Source organism: Lissotriton vulgaris, chromosome 4_1 (genome assembly GCF_964263255.1).
Source record: "Lissotriton vulgaris chromosome 4_1, aLisVul1.2, whole genome shotgun sequence".
Taxonomy (NCBI): Eukaryota; Metazoa; Chordata; class Amphibia; order Caudata; family Salamandridae; genus Lissotriton; species Lissotriton vulgaris.
In genome coordinates, this window is record NC_141691.1 from 1,994,205,688 (window position 1) to 1,994,222,057 (window position 16,370).

Consider the following 16,370-nt stretch of genomic DNA (forward strand, 5'->3'; position numbering starts at 1 on the left):
CAGATTCTTATAAATAATGGCAAGTCCGCCACCTCTTCCTATATGTCTGTCATGCCTAGCGACACTGTAACCCTCAGGGGTTGCTAGGCAGAAGTCCGGTCCTGAACCAGCATCTCCCCAGGTTTCGGTGGCAAAAAGGAAGTCAAGATCATGGGCAAGAATAAACTCGCTGATCTGTAAGCTATGGCATGGAAGGGAGCGTGTATTAATGAGCGCTGCTTGACAGCCATGGGGTTGAGTGATATGCAGTTCATGAAAAAGTGTATTGCTAGGGGGTTCTGAGGCTGAGGAACCAGGCAAACGAGGTTGCGGAAGTTGGTATTGACACCCAGGGCAAGGGATGGGGGTAACGCCCACTGCAGTGGAGAGAGGTCGAATAATACAGTGTTGATGGGAGTGGCCAGGGTTCAGCTGTCTTAGTTGCAGTGAAGAATAACGCAATAGAGGGCCAGGGGTTATGGCCCTGTGCCGAGTCCGGTCGCGGACGGGCGCAGACGGGCTTGGCTTAGGCACGGCTTCGGAGCACATCCGGCGCGCCTGCTGCGCCAGCCCGCTGCGCCGTCTGGCCATGCTGCAGATTATATAGGGTGTGAGGAGGGTGGGAGGCCGGAGCGACTAGAGCGCACCCCCCAGCCACATTAGCACTGGTGGGGTGATGGTGCTTTTTAAAATGAGTTTTATTCACACTGCAAAGCATCTGCGCTTCTGTACAGCAGGGCTATAAAACATTGCCAAAGCTAATAGCGCTCATAAGTGACACCTATTGGCTTTACCAACGCTTGTTACATCACCGGGTCACTGAGCTGCGACAGATGAATGTGGAGGAAACACGTGAGGGAGGGAGTTAGGGGTGAAGAAGAAACAGTGATGGGTTGGAGATGAACCAGGATGGGGGGAGCAAAAGAAAAAAAGTGCTATGACGCCACCAGTGTTGACAGTGTCCTAGCGTTTTCTTCTTAAATAAATAATACCTGAATCCAAGCACGAGCAAAGAAGCAACTCTGATAACTCATGTCATTTACCTCTACAGAAGACCAACCAGTGGATGTAGGGTCCAACATTGACTCATGCAGTGTACCGCGCCGGTCTCCCTCCGCCGTTGTTCTTGGAGCAGCCGCTGAGAGGGGGGGAACGAGAGGGTGTAAAAACTACCCTTCCCAGCTGCCCCGTGACCCAGGACCAGACCGCGGGACCAGAGAGCGCGCCTGCTGGCGCATAAAACTGACCAGCCTCACCCGCGTCGCGGGAGCGCCGGGCAAAGGGCGGGCCCTCTTCGGCCCTCCAAGGCCAGACAAGGCTGGGCTGGGCCGTATCACTAACCTCTGCTGAGCTGCCACGATTTGTTACATCTAAGGTACTGCTTGGGATATCATTATGTTTATTGTGGTACGGTTGTGGTATTGCATCTTGCCCCCTACTGCTACTGTTAAAAATCTATCTGTGGCTACCAGGTCTTTATATTGAAGGGTGTGACCCGCGTTCACTGCTGATTGACTGTTAAATCATGAGGAGGGGGTCCAAAACAAATAGAATGCCTACGCTGAGATCCAACACTAGACAGAAAGTCGATTCGCCACAGCTGCAGCCCTTACCAACCTTAACGGCGATAGACAAAATGTTGCAACAGACTATTGGGGTCGTGGCAACAGCCATTGAAAATACCGAAAGGCGACTTTCGATAGCGTCTACAGTAGCTATTCATGATACGGAGGATGGTCCCGTGATAACATTATCAGATGAACCGGACATAAGCTTCTCCTTAACATCCTCTTACGTAGAGCTTCCATGTGCACAGCCAGCTACAGATACACCCAAAATCACAACTAGAGACCGCGATTCTGTTAACCGTGAGGGGACACCTCTGGCTATCCCCCAAACTAGAAACCCAGTTAAAACTGTCCCGAGATCCAGAAAGAACAGCGCTGTAAAACAGAACACGAAAAAGGGGGGGAAAGATAATTTAAAGCCCAACCATAATCTGGTAACCCCAATGGCCAACACCACATCTGGCATACCCTGCTGGGTAGCCAATATGGTGTCAGACCTTAAGGCAGGACTGGAAGAGACTATCAGTTCGCACCTTAAGCCCCTAATGTCCAAACTGGATAGATTAACGTCTGTATTAAATAACAGAGTGGTAGGACCAACCAAACCAGTGACACAAGTGTCAACTCCAGCACCATGCAATCAGGACATGGGTAGGCAAGGGGTCGAAAAGATCATAAATAATGGCAAGGTAGTCCTTGATAAGAATCCTGTCAAACAAAAAAAAGCGCTGCCCCATTAAGTAAAACTCCGGCCAAGACACATGTTCCCCTACCTTCCTGCGCTAATGGTACCGCCCCGCAGGCAAGCAACAATCAAGGGAAGAGCTCCCTACCACCAGGTAAGGACACTGTAAGCAATACCCAAATGGAGACCCCCACCCAAGCAAAGAATACCACCCCAACAGTTGCAGCAAGGGTTAAAACGGGAGTGCGATTCCAGTCAATTAATCTACCACCGGAAGCACTACCCTATGAAGTCGTGTTAACAGGTGTGCCTCCCCTAAAGGAAGGCAAAAGAGAAAATGAAGCGGAGTTGAGGAACAAATGTGTACAATGGCTAAGATCCAACAAGCCAATACCTTTACACATGTCTGGGGAAATATTGTCCGTCAGAAAGGGGCAATGGATAGGAAATGGTGCGAAAACTATTGCTGGGGATGTTATTGCAATAAACTTCAGCGATACCTCCGTAGTAACCCACATATGCAACTCTCCATCGTTGGGACCACAAACTAACATATACCCCCTACCTTTATCCTATTTTTACCCCTTACCCCCCTCACATAGACTAACACAACTAAATAGGGGTCGGGCGAATAGGGTTCCGCACCCTGTGCAGCTAAATAGAGCAGATAACTGGCAGACTCCCTGGCAGGCATTCCCCCTCTACGATCCTGTAGCTGCAATGCATGCACACTGGAACAGGTTCTGTGCCTTGGACAATGTCGACTGACTCGAGTGGAACATAAAGTGCCCACTTCAACCCATTGGGGGCAGTTCAGAGAAAAGATCCCGACAAGCAGGGTGTTTGTCACTTACTGCCTTAGCAGAGACAGGTAGCGCCTTGATAGTACCCACTCATGAATCTATAGCAGCTGACCCGAATGACACACTAAGGATTGGGCGGGTAGCCGAGTCAAGGGGAGGAACCTCACCAGATAAGTTGGATACCCCAGTGGCAGCGGGGGAGGTAATAGTCAGTAGTCCTTTGGCGGCTGGCGCAAACAAGGTTGAGACTCAGTATGGCATAAGAGTCATATCCTGGAACATTGCAGGGGTGGCATCCAAATACAATGCAAAGGAGTGGAGAGATTTTATAACCAGCTTCCACATCATCTGCCTCCAGGAGACCTGGGCTGTTGAACCCGATCAATATACATTAGAAGGGTTTAAAAGTTTTGTGGTCCCCGCAGTAAGGGCGCCATCTGGAAGAGCCATTGGTGGACTTATTACATACGTAGATCTTCGCATTCAGGGGTCTTGGTCAAATCTGAGCTGGGACTCAACAAATATGCAAGCGATCGGCTTTCGCCACAAGGGATTAAAAATCACACTGATAAACTGGTATAATGCAGTGGGTTCATGTGGCAGAAATAACACTATGAAAGAACTGGATGACCGTTTTAAAACCATGTCTTCAATTAATCAAGCCAAGGGGTCACCGTATACCATCCTAGTTGGAGACTTCAACTGCCATCTTTGTGAAAAATTAAGACCAATAAACAAGGATTGGTCACGGTGCCCGAGGAAAAAGGAACACATTTTGCTCATACCACTGAGGGCAGGGATATGGAGAATTTTATAAATAGGCATAACCTATCATTCACAATGGATCTAATAACGATAGGCAACATGAGAGAACCTAATCCAACGTATAAAGGAAGGGGTTGCCACTCCTACATAGACTTTGTTATGACGTCCCCAACACTCAGAAAATGGATCATAAACTTTGATATTGTACATAGTCCCTTTAGTGATCATAACCCGCTGGCATTGGATCTCAAATGTATGAACCTTAGAACAGCAGAGGGTGTACCCGATGCCATAGAACAGGCAGCAGCACAAGGGAGAGGACTCAAATGGGCCAAGATCAATGGAGACACATTTTACTTCAACCTTGTAACGAATGGCCAAAAACAAATAAATGTGTGCCTGGATGAAAATAAGGGCGGCCAAACTGTGGTTAGGGACTTTGAGGAAATTGCCCAACTTGTGGATACCCTATTGAAATCCTCTCCCCCAACAGGAACCACACGGCCCCAGACCCCACGCTGGTTTGATCATGATTGCACCAAGGCACTGAAAGATCTCAAAAAATGCCTTACTGATCACCCAAAGGACAAAGCCAAAATAGCAGGTAGCAGATCCAACTATAAAAAAAAGCCCTGAAAGTGCGCAAAAGAACCTTACAAAATCAAGCATGGGAGGATCTAAGGGAAGCAGCAGAGAGGGGCGACATGACGGCTTTCTGGAGAGTTATCAATGACCCATGTTTTAAAGACCCAAGGGGGCCAGACATAGTGAATGCTATTCTCCCCGAACAATGGTACAACCACTATCGTGGTCTTTACAATCACACAGGGATGGTACTGCAAGAAGAAGGCGCAAAAACAGCAGCATCCGTAAGCTTAGATTTTTCGCTGGGAGAAGTAAAATCAGCAATCCAAGGGCTCTCAAAAAATAAAGCGCCAGGCCCTGACGGCATCCCCCCTGACCTTTATTTGAGCAACATTGACTTATGGGCACCCATCCTCACTAGGGTCTTGAACGATGCAGTAGTGGCAGGACTGCATCGTTCTTGGTCCTCGGCAATCATTGTCCCAATTCACAAAAAGGGCAGCCGGGACGATCCCCAATGCTACCGTCCTATTTCACTAATAGACATAACGGCTAAAGTTCTGGGACGAGTGATTTTAAATCGTCTACAAATTTGGGCAGAGGACAATCACATTTTAACAGATGTACAATATGGGTTTAGAGAAGGGAGATCCACAACAGACCAATGCTTAAATTTGTATCTCCTCACCGCTAAATATACTATTGCCGCTAAGGGGACTATCCATATGGGGTTTATGGATCTCTCAGCGGCCTTTGATCATGTTAACAGACAGAAGCTATGGGCCCTGATGACCTCCCTGGGGGTGGATCAAGGGCTAGTGGACACCTTGAAGGCATTACACTGGGAGACCACAGCTTCTGTTCGCTACAACAAAGAAGGAATGAAGACAGAGCCATTTCCCTGTACAAGCGGTGTGCGGCAGGGCTGCATTTTAGCTCCTTTTTTATTTTCACTGTATATTAATAATTTGGATCGAGAACTTATGAAGCTGGGAGTGGATTCCCCCAAAATTGGCCAGCGTCCGGTACCCGTCCTCTTGTATGCGGACGACGCAGTGTTGTTAGCCCGCACCCCACTGGGTTTACAAAAGTTAATTGATGGTTTCGTCAATTTTATGAATTCATTGGATCTCTCAGCAAACCTAGACAAGTCCTTCGTTATGTCCACAGGCATAAACCCAAAAAAGGCCTTTTTACACAGCATAGGTTCACACAGACTAGGAAGAGTTAAGTCCTTCTCTTATCTAGGCGTACTCTTTGATGAGAAACTGGAATTCAGAAACCTGGCTCAAAAACATGCAACTAAACTGGTGGCCTCAACGGGCGCTATAATGGCATATGGGAGGAGGTTAGGCAGATGGTCACCGGAACAGATACTGAATCTTTATAGAGCGGTTTCCTGCGCCAAGGTGTCATACGGGGGCAGAAGTCTGGGGTTGTAAAACTAATCAAATACACCAGATACAAGCTAAGGAAAAAAAAATGTTTTAAAACTATTAAAGGTTCCTCAGAGCCCCCCTTCATACATAACACACATGGAATTGGGCGAGCCATATATTGAGGACAGAATTATGGTTCGACCCATCCTGGCCTGGATTTAGTTTTGGACCAATCCAGAGGCCGGCCTCAGTAGACAGATCATTAAGGATTGCCTGAGCCGGGACAGAGGGGGTCAGATTCCGTGGCTCAAATATGTAAAGGACACAGTGGAAGGAATTGGCTGCATGAATCTGTTTTCTGAGCTGGAGTCCATGACCACCCAGAACAAAACCCTGGCCCAAAAACTTTTTAGTGAATGGGCAACAGCCAGAAGGGCCCACGCTGAAAACAGGAAAATATCCGTTGTGGCCCACGGTTCACTAAAAACAACAACACCTGGAATGGAACCATGCCTAGCGGTAATGTACAATGCGCAGGAAAGATTTTACATGACTAGGTTCCGACTGAATCTCCTTCACCATTTATTGGCCGTTCCCGCAGGATTCACACGTTCGGTAGAGTTGAAGGGTACCTGCGGCTGCGACACTAGGTCTCCGCAGGATACCCTTCACTTTGTTTTATTATGTCCCTTTTACCTAGAGCCAAGAAGGAAGTTTTTAGCAAGGATTTTGAAAAATAAAAGACTGAGACATGCTAAAGCAGCCCTCCTTTTTCTGCAAAAAGCCTCAGACCCATATACTCTGTTATGTGTAATAAGTTTTATTAAGGTTGCCATGAGACTAAGGAACTCCAGGGAAACATCTGCCCATATCATCACTACATAGTCTGAATCAATGTCCGTATAAGATTCCCAATGATCCATTGCTCTTTTTTCCCCTTTTTTAGACCTATTTTTATTGCTTTTAATAAGTCATTTTAAAATGCTTTTTAAACATTGTATGTATGTACTTTCATGTTCTTTAATGGTATCTTTTTAAGTACCGAATAAAGATAATTTGAATTTGACTCATGGCAGATTTGATAAACTCCCTCAACTTGGCACTTCAAAAATACCTGAACTCTCATATATTAGTTCAAACACAGAGACAATTGCTCGGGCGCTCATTCTTTCCCGCCTCGACTATGCTAATACTCTCTACATTGACATACTGGGGTATCTTCTGGGGAAACTTCAGGTTATACAAAACGCATCCGCCAGGCTCCTGTTTAAAATCCGAGGAGAGTGAGTGTCCGACAGCAGTTAAGGGACCTTCATTGGCTTCCCGTTGCCCAGCGTGTAATTTTTAAAGCTTTGACCATGATTCATAAGGCACTACACGGCTCTGGCCCGGTCTACATCAGAACGTGGTTCGCGTTCTATCTACCCAGGTGCCCTCTACGTTCCTCTATCCAACGTCGGCTGATGGTCCCTAGGTTCCGCCGGTCGCAGATCATATCCTGAATTGAGCTTTATACACTCTATCAAGACAGAATTGCACCACATTTGCATTACACAGATTAGTTCAATCATGAAATGCAATGGAAATATAGAGAATGGTTTGAGATGAATTATATATGATTAATATTAATTTTAGTAAATTAACAATATTACTCAAAATCTCTTAATTATTAATATGAAGCTTAAACATTGTTATTACTCGTTGGTCATTCTATCAATCAGTATGATTTCTGTTATTTCTGGGTCTTTTGTTTATTCATGCACTCTTTGATTTAGTGCAAACAGCTTCTAGGCTATGTTCTATGTGCATCCGTAAATCCTGCAGTAAAGACTCTCAATAATAGTGTTGTCAGGCAGAACGTGTGCACACATCCTAGTGTCATGTGAGAGTCATGTGTGAGGCGAACGTGCACTTTTTAGGTGTCATCTCGTTATTATCTGGTTTATCTGTGACGTGAAAAAGTGGGCAACTTCGCGCTGCACCAGTAACATACTGGATAAACTAGGCTGTGTAGCACCAATAAATAAATACAAATATACAAATTCCATTTAGGGTTTTATCAGACTGGCTACCTTGAGTTCTGTGACATCAAACATGCCTCGTTCCGAGGCAGCAGTAGCCTGACAACCTATGTGTAAGTAGTATCCTCTCAACATAGTGTGAGTTCAATTCAATTCGAATTTGTAAAGCACTGCTTATCACCCTGGGAGATATCCAGGCGCTAGGGACTTGCCCTGCTATCCACCAATATATGGGATCTTCATCGCCTCCTGATCCAGCAAACACCTGTGTTCTATTTGTGGTGGAATGGCCAGAGCTGCCGACTTTGGAACTGGGGAACCAGGACCGAGTCTCCGTGTCGGCTCAACATCCTGTGATTCTGGGCAAATCCCTCAATCTCCTCGTACCCACCAAAAATGAATGTGTCCTTGTGTAATGTAACTGGTGCTCAGGTAAAGTGCTCCATTACTTTCGGGGCGAGTTCGCTCTATATAAAAAAAAAACGTCTAAAAAAGAAGCTGAAGCCCCCCTCTTCAAAAACTATTTCCCCGTATTATGGCCTCACCCTTTTTTCCATCATCATATTATCCCACTGTTATCTATTATTATTCACTATTATCCCCTTGCACGCTGATGACGGAACCGCTCCATCATCAGCTGCGGGTGCGCTGTGCTGATGACGGAGCGATTCCGTCATGGCCCGCTCGCCGCTCATGCGCAGCGCGAATTTCGCGCCTGCGCTGAACGTTCTATGGAGCGGGACGGGCCATGACGGAACCGCTCCGTCATCAGCACAGCTCAACTGAGGCTGGTGACGGAGCGGCTCCGTCACCAGCATGCGGCCGCCCCGCCCCCTTAGCGCTGCAGCGGAATAGCTGCCGCAGAGAAGGGGTTATATTATCCCTATCTTATTGTTTATAGTGCCCTAGTGGCGCAGCAAGGATGTCCTGGAGATTAATGCTAGGAAGGAAAATGGAACCTTCTACAACCAAAAGAAAAAACCCATAATAGGCTGCAGAGGGCCCCTCAAACCTCTGAGCCCTGTTTCTACTGCCCTTGTTTCTACACTTCTGCAGCACTCTCTGACTTTGCAACTACGTTGGTAATTTACAACTCTTGCATGTGAGACAGGCACAGGGAGTAAGTGTGAGGGCACTTCCGCTAACTCAATGGCTTTATTTATGTGCAGCCACCAAGCATTTCTTCATTCCCATGCGCACATTGCGAGCGTTCATTTAAGCTTTTACTTAAAGACGTTGTTACTAGACTACTTGTGAAGAACAAAAATTCTTTAGAGACAAACAATGAATTGGATTTTTGATGAGGAACTTGATTTGCTGCATGTTTATTGGATCTCAGGTTGGGTTAACTTACAAGGGTCTGGGTGTTCAGCAGGGTTACAGTTTAGAGCCGACACCCATACTGAGAAAGCAAAAGCAGAACTTGGAATTTTTTCCTCTGGTTCGCTCTTCATTCATTACCCTTTAGCCTCAAAATTCCATGTGAAAATATTACGCCCAGCTAAGCTGGTGCATCCCACCTGCTAGCCTCACAGCTGCATGGGACTCCAGCTGTCCTGAGGCGATCATCTCTAGGCCCAGTCAGAGTGTCTCGCTGTGACTTGAGGAAAGCTCTGATTGCCACCTCGAATGCTGTCTTCTGAGATGTTTTTATGTTGCTCAAAGTTTTAGAGTCGCCTTGTGACTTCACCTTCTGACACTATTCAAAAAATAAATAACATATTGGTGGGTTTTTCCGTGGCTTTTAAAATAGAAGCATATCCCCACCTTTGCTCTGGTTTACATAGCATTGAGGACTCACAGATCTGGGGCATGATATCACTAGAGGTGGGTAAGCCAGTGAAAGGTCAAGCCAGGTTCAAGCAAGATGCCTGGCTCTGGCTCAGCTCGAGGTCCTCTTGGGCCCTCGAGCCCACAACGAGCCAAGCTTTCATGTAGCTTCTGCTTGCAACCCACTCTCGGACCTCATGTTCCAAGAATTAAAGATAAACCATTAAACTCTAATGTAAAAAAGGAGGGATTGAAGGAGGGGTTCAAGTGAGTGAATTACATGATGTGATACTAGGCCAATATTTTATTTCACTGAGCCATTTTCTTTGCTATCACATATGAGAACACCTTCAAATATGTGAGTTTAGGATGTGTGCTTCACAAAATCCCCTTGTGATGGATCTAGACACCTGTATAAAAGGAATGACATAGCTGTTCAACTGCAATAAGTTATAAATGTTGAGTTCTGAAGTCACCGCGCATGCTGCCAGCAGCCAGTACCCAAGGTGGAAGGCAAGTCATGAAGCTGTGTTTGAAAGAAGGAAAACCAGAACTGGCTTTTCCTTTTTCTGATGTTTTTTTTTAAGGAAAATGTTATCTGTAGACAGAAGATATTTATGGAAACCTTTTTCCACGCAATAGGTCTTTACAAGAAAGACAGCATCTCTGCATGTTTCTGCACACTCTGAGCCACAGTATTTTATTCTGATTTCTGTTAAACTGATTCTGATATCTTTTTTCAGAAAATACTCGTTTTTTTGGTGTGTGTAATTTTGTAGTACAGATTTTGTTTTTATTCTTCTAGTCTGAAATTAAGAAGAAGGAGAAAGATGCTATGGGTTTAAGATGTTTATGGGTAAGGTGATTGTGTAACCATGTGTTACAAGGACTAAAGTACCCCCTGCTATACATTAAAATGATATTGAAAGTCACCTCAGAGTTCCATCACCTTATAAAGGAACTCCTATGTAACTTGTAATAGTCTTATCAGATTCAGATTCAAAATCTTTATTCGAATTTCATCAAATCCATAAAAGCAATCTCATATATACAATCCCAATAAAATGATTACAATTTCCAAATTACATTTAAAAAACAAACACAATGATATGTTGTTTAGCAGCTACAGTACGAAAAATGTTTCAAGGGTTTTCCATCATTTTGCGTACATGAGTAATAACCCTCAAAAAAGTGCTAGTGCGAAATATCAGTTCATCAGTGTGCAGCATCGAGTAGGGCTGTTCCAGGGAAAGTGGTCTTTGTTTCTTAAAATATGGGACTAAAAACCAATTGATGTATTTTAAATAAAATTAGTCTTATAATGTGTGGCATTGGACACATTATCTAATATATAATGCTTCTCCATGTGTCATACGTATCTAGGACTCAGATAAGGTGCACATGACAATTGAATTGAATCTAGGTTCCACAATGGCATTGCCCAGGAAGCGGGAATATTTTTAAGTTCATCCTTAAAAACTTCTTCATAAAAGCACTTTAATACAGTGATATACCCTGATGCACTAAGGCAGAGGTCTTCAAACTGGGGGTGGGGCCTTAAGTGATCTCAGGGGGGAACCAGCCTCTGGCCAAGAGAAGCATCACGCTTTGTTTTAATTGATAAAAAATGAGCCGCAGTAAGCCACTTTGTATCGAGCCTCGCTAACATCTTTTCTCCTTTATATCCTGACTGTGAGTGTGTGTAAAAGGGGTAACAGAACTTCACTGCAGTGTTTAAATATGTTTAGAGATGGTTATACATTGCCAATTTAACAGAATAATTGTGAAAATTTCACGGAGGATCTGATGATTTTTTTTTTAACACGGGGGCACGGCATTAAGAAGTTTGTGGACCACTGGGTTAAGGTGAAATGCTTCATCATGTTAAGAAAAACACATTTTGAATTCAGAAGAGATTTTTACATAATGTTTTTTGTATGCCAAACATTTTTATGACACCGCTCATGTATGGAGTCTTAGAGTCAATCTTTTGACTTAGCTCTCTGTTGGCTCTCTGTTGGCTCAGCCTCCTCTAAATACATTTGGGACTGTAAAAGATGCCTCCCCCTCATACAGCTTACCCGTGTGCAATGCTCAATATGAGCTGGTGGTTTTAGGAGTGGCCCGCTAGCACCAGAGTCAGACTGGGACAGAAAATAGGCCTCTGCCCCAAAATAAAAGTGGCCCTCATTTGAGATGTGGGGCAGTTTTGAACTTGTTAAGACAAACTTACATGGGAGACTGCATGCTTTCGTGCTTGCTGCAGGCAGCATTTATGGGATTTTCAGTGAAATCAATAGTAAAAACCGACCGTAGCACTGCATGAAAAAAAGGCCCACAAACAACCTTAACACTGGCCCACACAATATCTTATCAGACCAGCCCTGCTGACACTGCCATATTGCCCTACAAGCCAGTCAGACTCTGATGGGCACTCACTTTTTGGGACAGTAACTGCAGAAAGGCGGAAAAGGGGGAATAAGAAGGGACAGTAATAGGGGATAACAGGAAAAAAGGAAGAAAGCAGGGGGTAAAAAGACCTTTATTGGAGTGTAGGATGGTGGATTGCTTACATGAAAAAAGCATTTCCAGAAGCTTTTGTTTTTTGTTTCACCATTCTCCACTTTTGCAGTATGACAGAGAGTACCATCATCAATTTTCTTTTTAAACAGCTTGTTGTATTGTGGAGTTTGCAGTTTTGCTAATAACAGTTTCATCATGGGCTCAAAACCCCAACATACAAAGTGATGTTGTCTAAAAACCCATAATTGTCCACTGGTTAGTTATATTTTAAAATGTAATAAAGTAGGCTACTCAAATTGAAATTGATGTTTGTTTCATATGTAAATTCAAAAGTAAACTCTCACATATTTTGTGAGGCTCACTTTTTCACTCGCGTCATGCATTTAAGCAAGCGTTGGCAATATGAAAATTTGTCCTTTTGTGTAGCTTCACAACACAATAAAGGAGCGACAGCACAACCTTCTCCAAGAGAAATAATAAGGGAAGGCCATGTGGTGGTAGTAGAAAGAAATTAATACAATTCTCTCACACATACAGGACAAGTACATCACAGGTAGCTAATACACTAAAAAGTGAATGGTTTTAAATGACTGTTGTACAGTTTCCATAAACATACAAGTACCTAACATCAGGAAGAAACAGCTATACCTCTTATGGAATCAACATAAATTCATTCATTCAAAGGATGCTGAACATTCACCTAACTAGTGTAGTACTCTTTATCAGTGGGTCCCATATCTTGCACTGGGAAACATTCACGAGTACTACTGTTCACTATCTTCTAGCTATTGGTTCCTAGTGTGGGTGCGGTTATGCCACTTATGTTTGATATGTTAGACTTACGTTAAAATTGTATGTGGGTGAGCTAAAATGTTGGTTAGTGGTTTCTTCCTGCCACAAAGATTAAAAACAGGAAGGCGGAGCAAAGGACCCCATTAACATGTTTCAGTGCTTGAATATTGACCCTATGGGGTCATGCATCTTCCTCTGGAATATAGGCATCTCACATCAAGTATTGTGAAATAGTCCCTGGTTCATATGGCATGCTCACCAGTCTTGAAAGAAGGTGGGGAAGGCAATATGGCAATTTCCTTAGGCCCCACTCCTTGAACAGGCCTCATAAGTGTGCTATCGGCGAGGCTGTCAGAACGTGCAGCAAGTTTCACAGCGTGAGTCACTGTAATTGTAGCCTGCGCTATGAACACGCCATGCCCATGTTGCCAAGCCGCACTTACAGGTGACTGGGTCTTGGAAGTGGAAATGCACAGGCTTTGAGACTGTGAACCACGTGTCCATCACCAAAGCATCTCCTGTCTCGCTACCAGTACCACTGGTGAAGTGGTAGTGAGGCAGTGACGTTCGGGTCCCATAATTCTCCTCAGCCCCATCTTCTGCAATCTGTCTGGAAAAGCAGCGCAGAGGAGGCAGCGGAGAGCAGCTCTTAGCTCATCCCGGACCTTCTAACCTGCTGCAAGTGTCGCTGACTGACACGTAATTCATAGATGAGGTGTGAACTATTAAATAAAAAGTGCATTTTTGATTGTTTCATTGTAGCACCTTAGATTATATCACTGAAATGAAAGGTCTCTGTTAGAATTCGTGACCCACACCATTTATGCAGTCACAGTTTTATCAATGACTCAAGAGGCATGTCAGTTGTCATGTTTCTCCTTCGGAGAAATATTAGGACCAAATAACCCATATGTAAGAGGAATTGTTGTAGAAGTTGATTATTTGAAGGTGTCCCAGATGTCATGATCATTGAAAAGGAGACACATGGAGGAAAATCAATCACCTGGGTTGATCAGCCTTGGATCCGCTGTAATTTTAGAAGATAGGGCAGCAACATGGAAAACACCCCTCTTCATAGAACAGGTGCACCGTAGGCAGAAACAGTGCAAGCATCCCTCCTTCAGAGGACAAGCACAGCTCGGACAGCAGCAGCACAAACCTTTCCCATCACAGAAGAGTTACAAATCGGGCTGCAGCAGCACAAGCTTTACTGCCTCACAGAAGAAGGAAAGTACCGCAGTCACAGAGCAAGCTTCCCTCTCTCACAGAACATGAGCAGTTAAGGCATGAGTGCCATACAGGTTACAGATAGATTTCTGAAGTGGGTGCTTAAGGCACTGAAATGAATATATGAGTGAATAAATTTGTGAATATGCGAGTTCTGACACCAGTCTCGTTTAGCTGCTATTCCAAGACAGCATCCTGAAAGTGCTGCTGTCAGCTGGAGACCTGCCGTTTGTGTTGAATATTTGGTGTTCCGTGTATCGAGCAGTAGCTGTTAACCCATAGGTCAGTGTTATTTGGAGCCACCACAGTCTAAGTAACTATGCTCTAGACAGGCATACTGGTAGCGCCCCTCTTCGAAAAAGTTTTGAAGTCGTAGTCTCATCAGGCGCTGTGAAGTCACAGGCTAGGTGCTGCACCTGTTCAAAATGTTGAGGACCGCCAGTGGGTCGAAACCTGAGCTGGGGGATAATTTTATTTTTGTGCCTGGGCTGATTTTCTGTATCGGTCGACCCTGCAGGGCCAGCTTTTAGCACGGCAAGCATCAGTGTGTATAGGCAGCTAAGCTATGGGTGATTTAGGTGCGCTGGGGGAGGTCCGGAGATGTTTGTGTCCAGGGGCCACTCACAGCTCAGCCAGGGAGTGACCAGTGAACCCGGACGGGCTGTAGCGGACATCAGGCAGTTTCCTGGCAGGCTGGGGGCCGGATTTGCAGTGGTACTGCTATATCGGCCCCTGTAACAATGTTGGCCCCTGGGGGAAACAACGTCGCAGACTAGTCTTCCCCCAGGGATCTTCGCGCGGCCGGAAGGACAAGGTGGTGTGAGAGTTCAAAGGGGTGGGTTTGGGGGTGGAATGGTGGTGAGTATAAAGTTGCTGGGGTGGGAGGTTCCGGCCTCTTTCCCAGCACCTCGCACCACCGGGATAGGGAAGTTCGGAGTTTTTAATTAAATTGATCCACCCGCCCACCCTACAGTTATTAGGGCGAGGGGGTGCGACGGAGGCGTGCCAGTTTAGGACAGGTTATGCAGTTCAAACGGGTTACGGAGCTTTGGAGGGGTGGGGAGTCACGGACGGGCGGAGCCACCCCTCAGGGGGGAGGGGAGGTACACAGGTGAAGGACGGGAGAGTCAGGATGCAAGGTGCAACAGAGGGAATGAAAGAGAGGATGCTTTTGAGGGCTGTGACGGTGAAGAAGGGATGGATGGAAAAGTTTACAGCAGGAATGGGAAGGAGTGAAAGTGGTGCGACAGATGGAGAAGGGATGGATGAGGTGGATGGGTTTGTTTATTGGTGATTAAAGTTATTGGAGTTAAATTGTTATGTTAATAAAGTTGTGTTTTTAATAACTTTGTCCTAATAAATGGCCTTTTATGCTTCAAACCAGCGTGGAGTGTATGGAGGCTGGTCAGTCCAAATTGATAGGGCTGCTTTGGGTTCATAATACGGCCCTGACAAAAAAAGGTCACCTGCAGCCTCATTTCATTCTCTAGCATCGGCAAGGGTGCCAAGTTTCTCTCTGCCCAGTGCGCTATCTTTGCAAAGGCCGGCTCTGCGACTCTGACTGCACCCACTGGAGCAGAGCGAGTTTCCGCGGGAAGTTTTACTTTTCCAGCCACGAAGCGTTTCCGAAGCGTGAAAGTGCAGGCTCATGGATCTGCCCGTCTCGCGCCGGCGGTGAAGGGGCTGAGCCCCGGCCGGCTGCGCTCCCCCGCGCGGTAATGAGTTCAGATCATCACTCAGGAAAGGCCGCCCCTCCCCTGGGAGCAGAGAACAGCAAAAAACGAGTCCTCTCCAGCCGGCCGGGCCCGCAGCCCCTCCAAGGGCTGCTGACATGAACAATGTTATTTTCACAAACATAATTACCCTCATCTAATTAAAACCAAGGGCCGCGCCATCCCTCAATGACACGGCGGAGGGGAGGGGGGAGACAACGAGCGAGAGGGAGAGAGGAGGCACGCGACGTCCGAGAGAGAGGGAGGCAGCTGGGAGGCGAGGCAAGGAAAGAAGGCAGCACGGAGAGAGGCTTAACTTTTTATCACGTATTTTTATTACACATTTTGAAGAGCCCGCCACATGTGGCGCCCGAGCTGCAAGATTATCAAAAAAGTTGTGTACACACTTTAAACCAGTGCATGAATTCAAGCTGAAAGTGCAAAAACAATTAATATCATATAGAACTCAAATACAGGCATACCCTAAAAAGAAGTATATATAAAGCACAGTAGTCTTTCATGTGCAATAACAGATTGATAGTATACCTCGCAAAGAAAGGA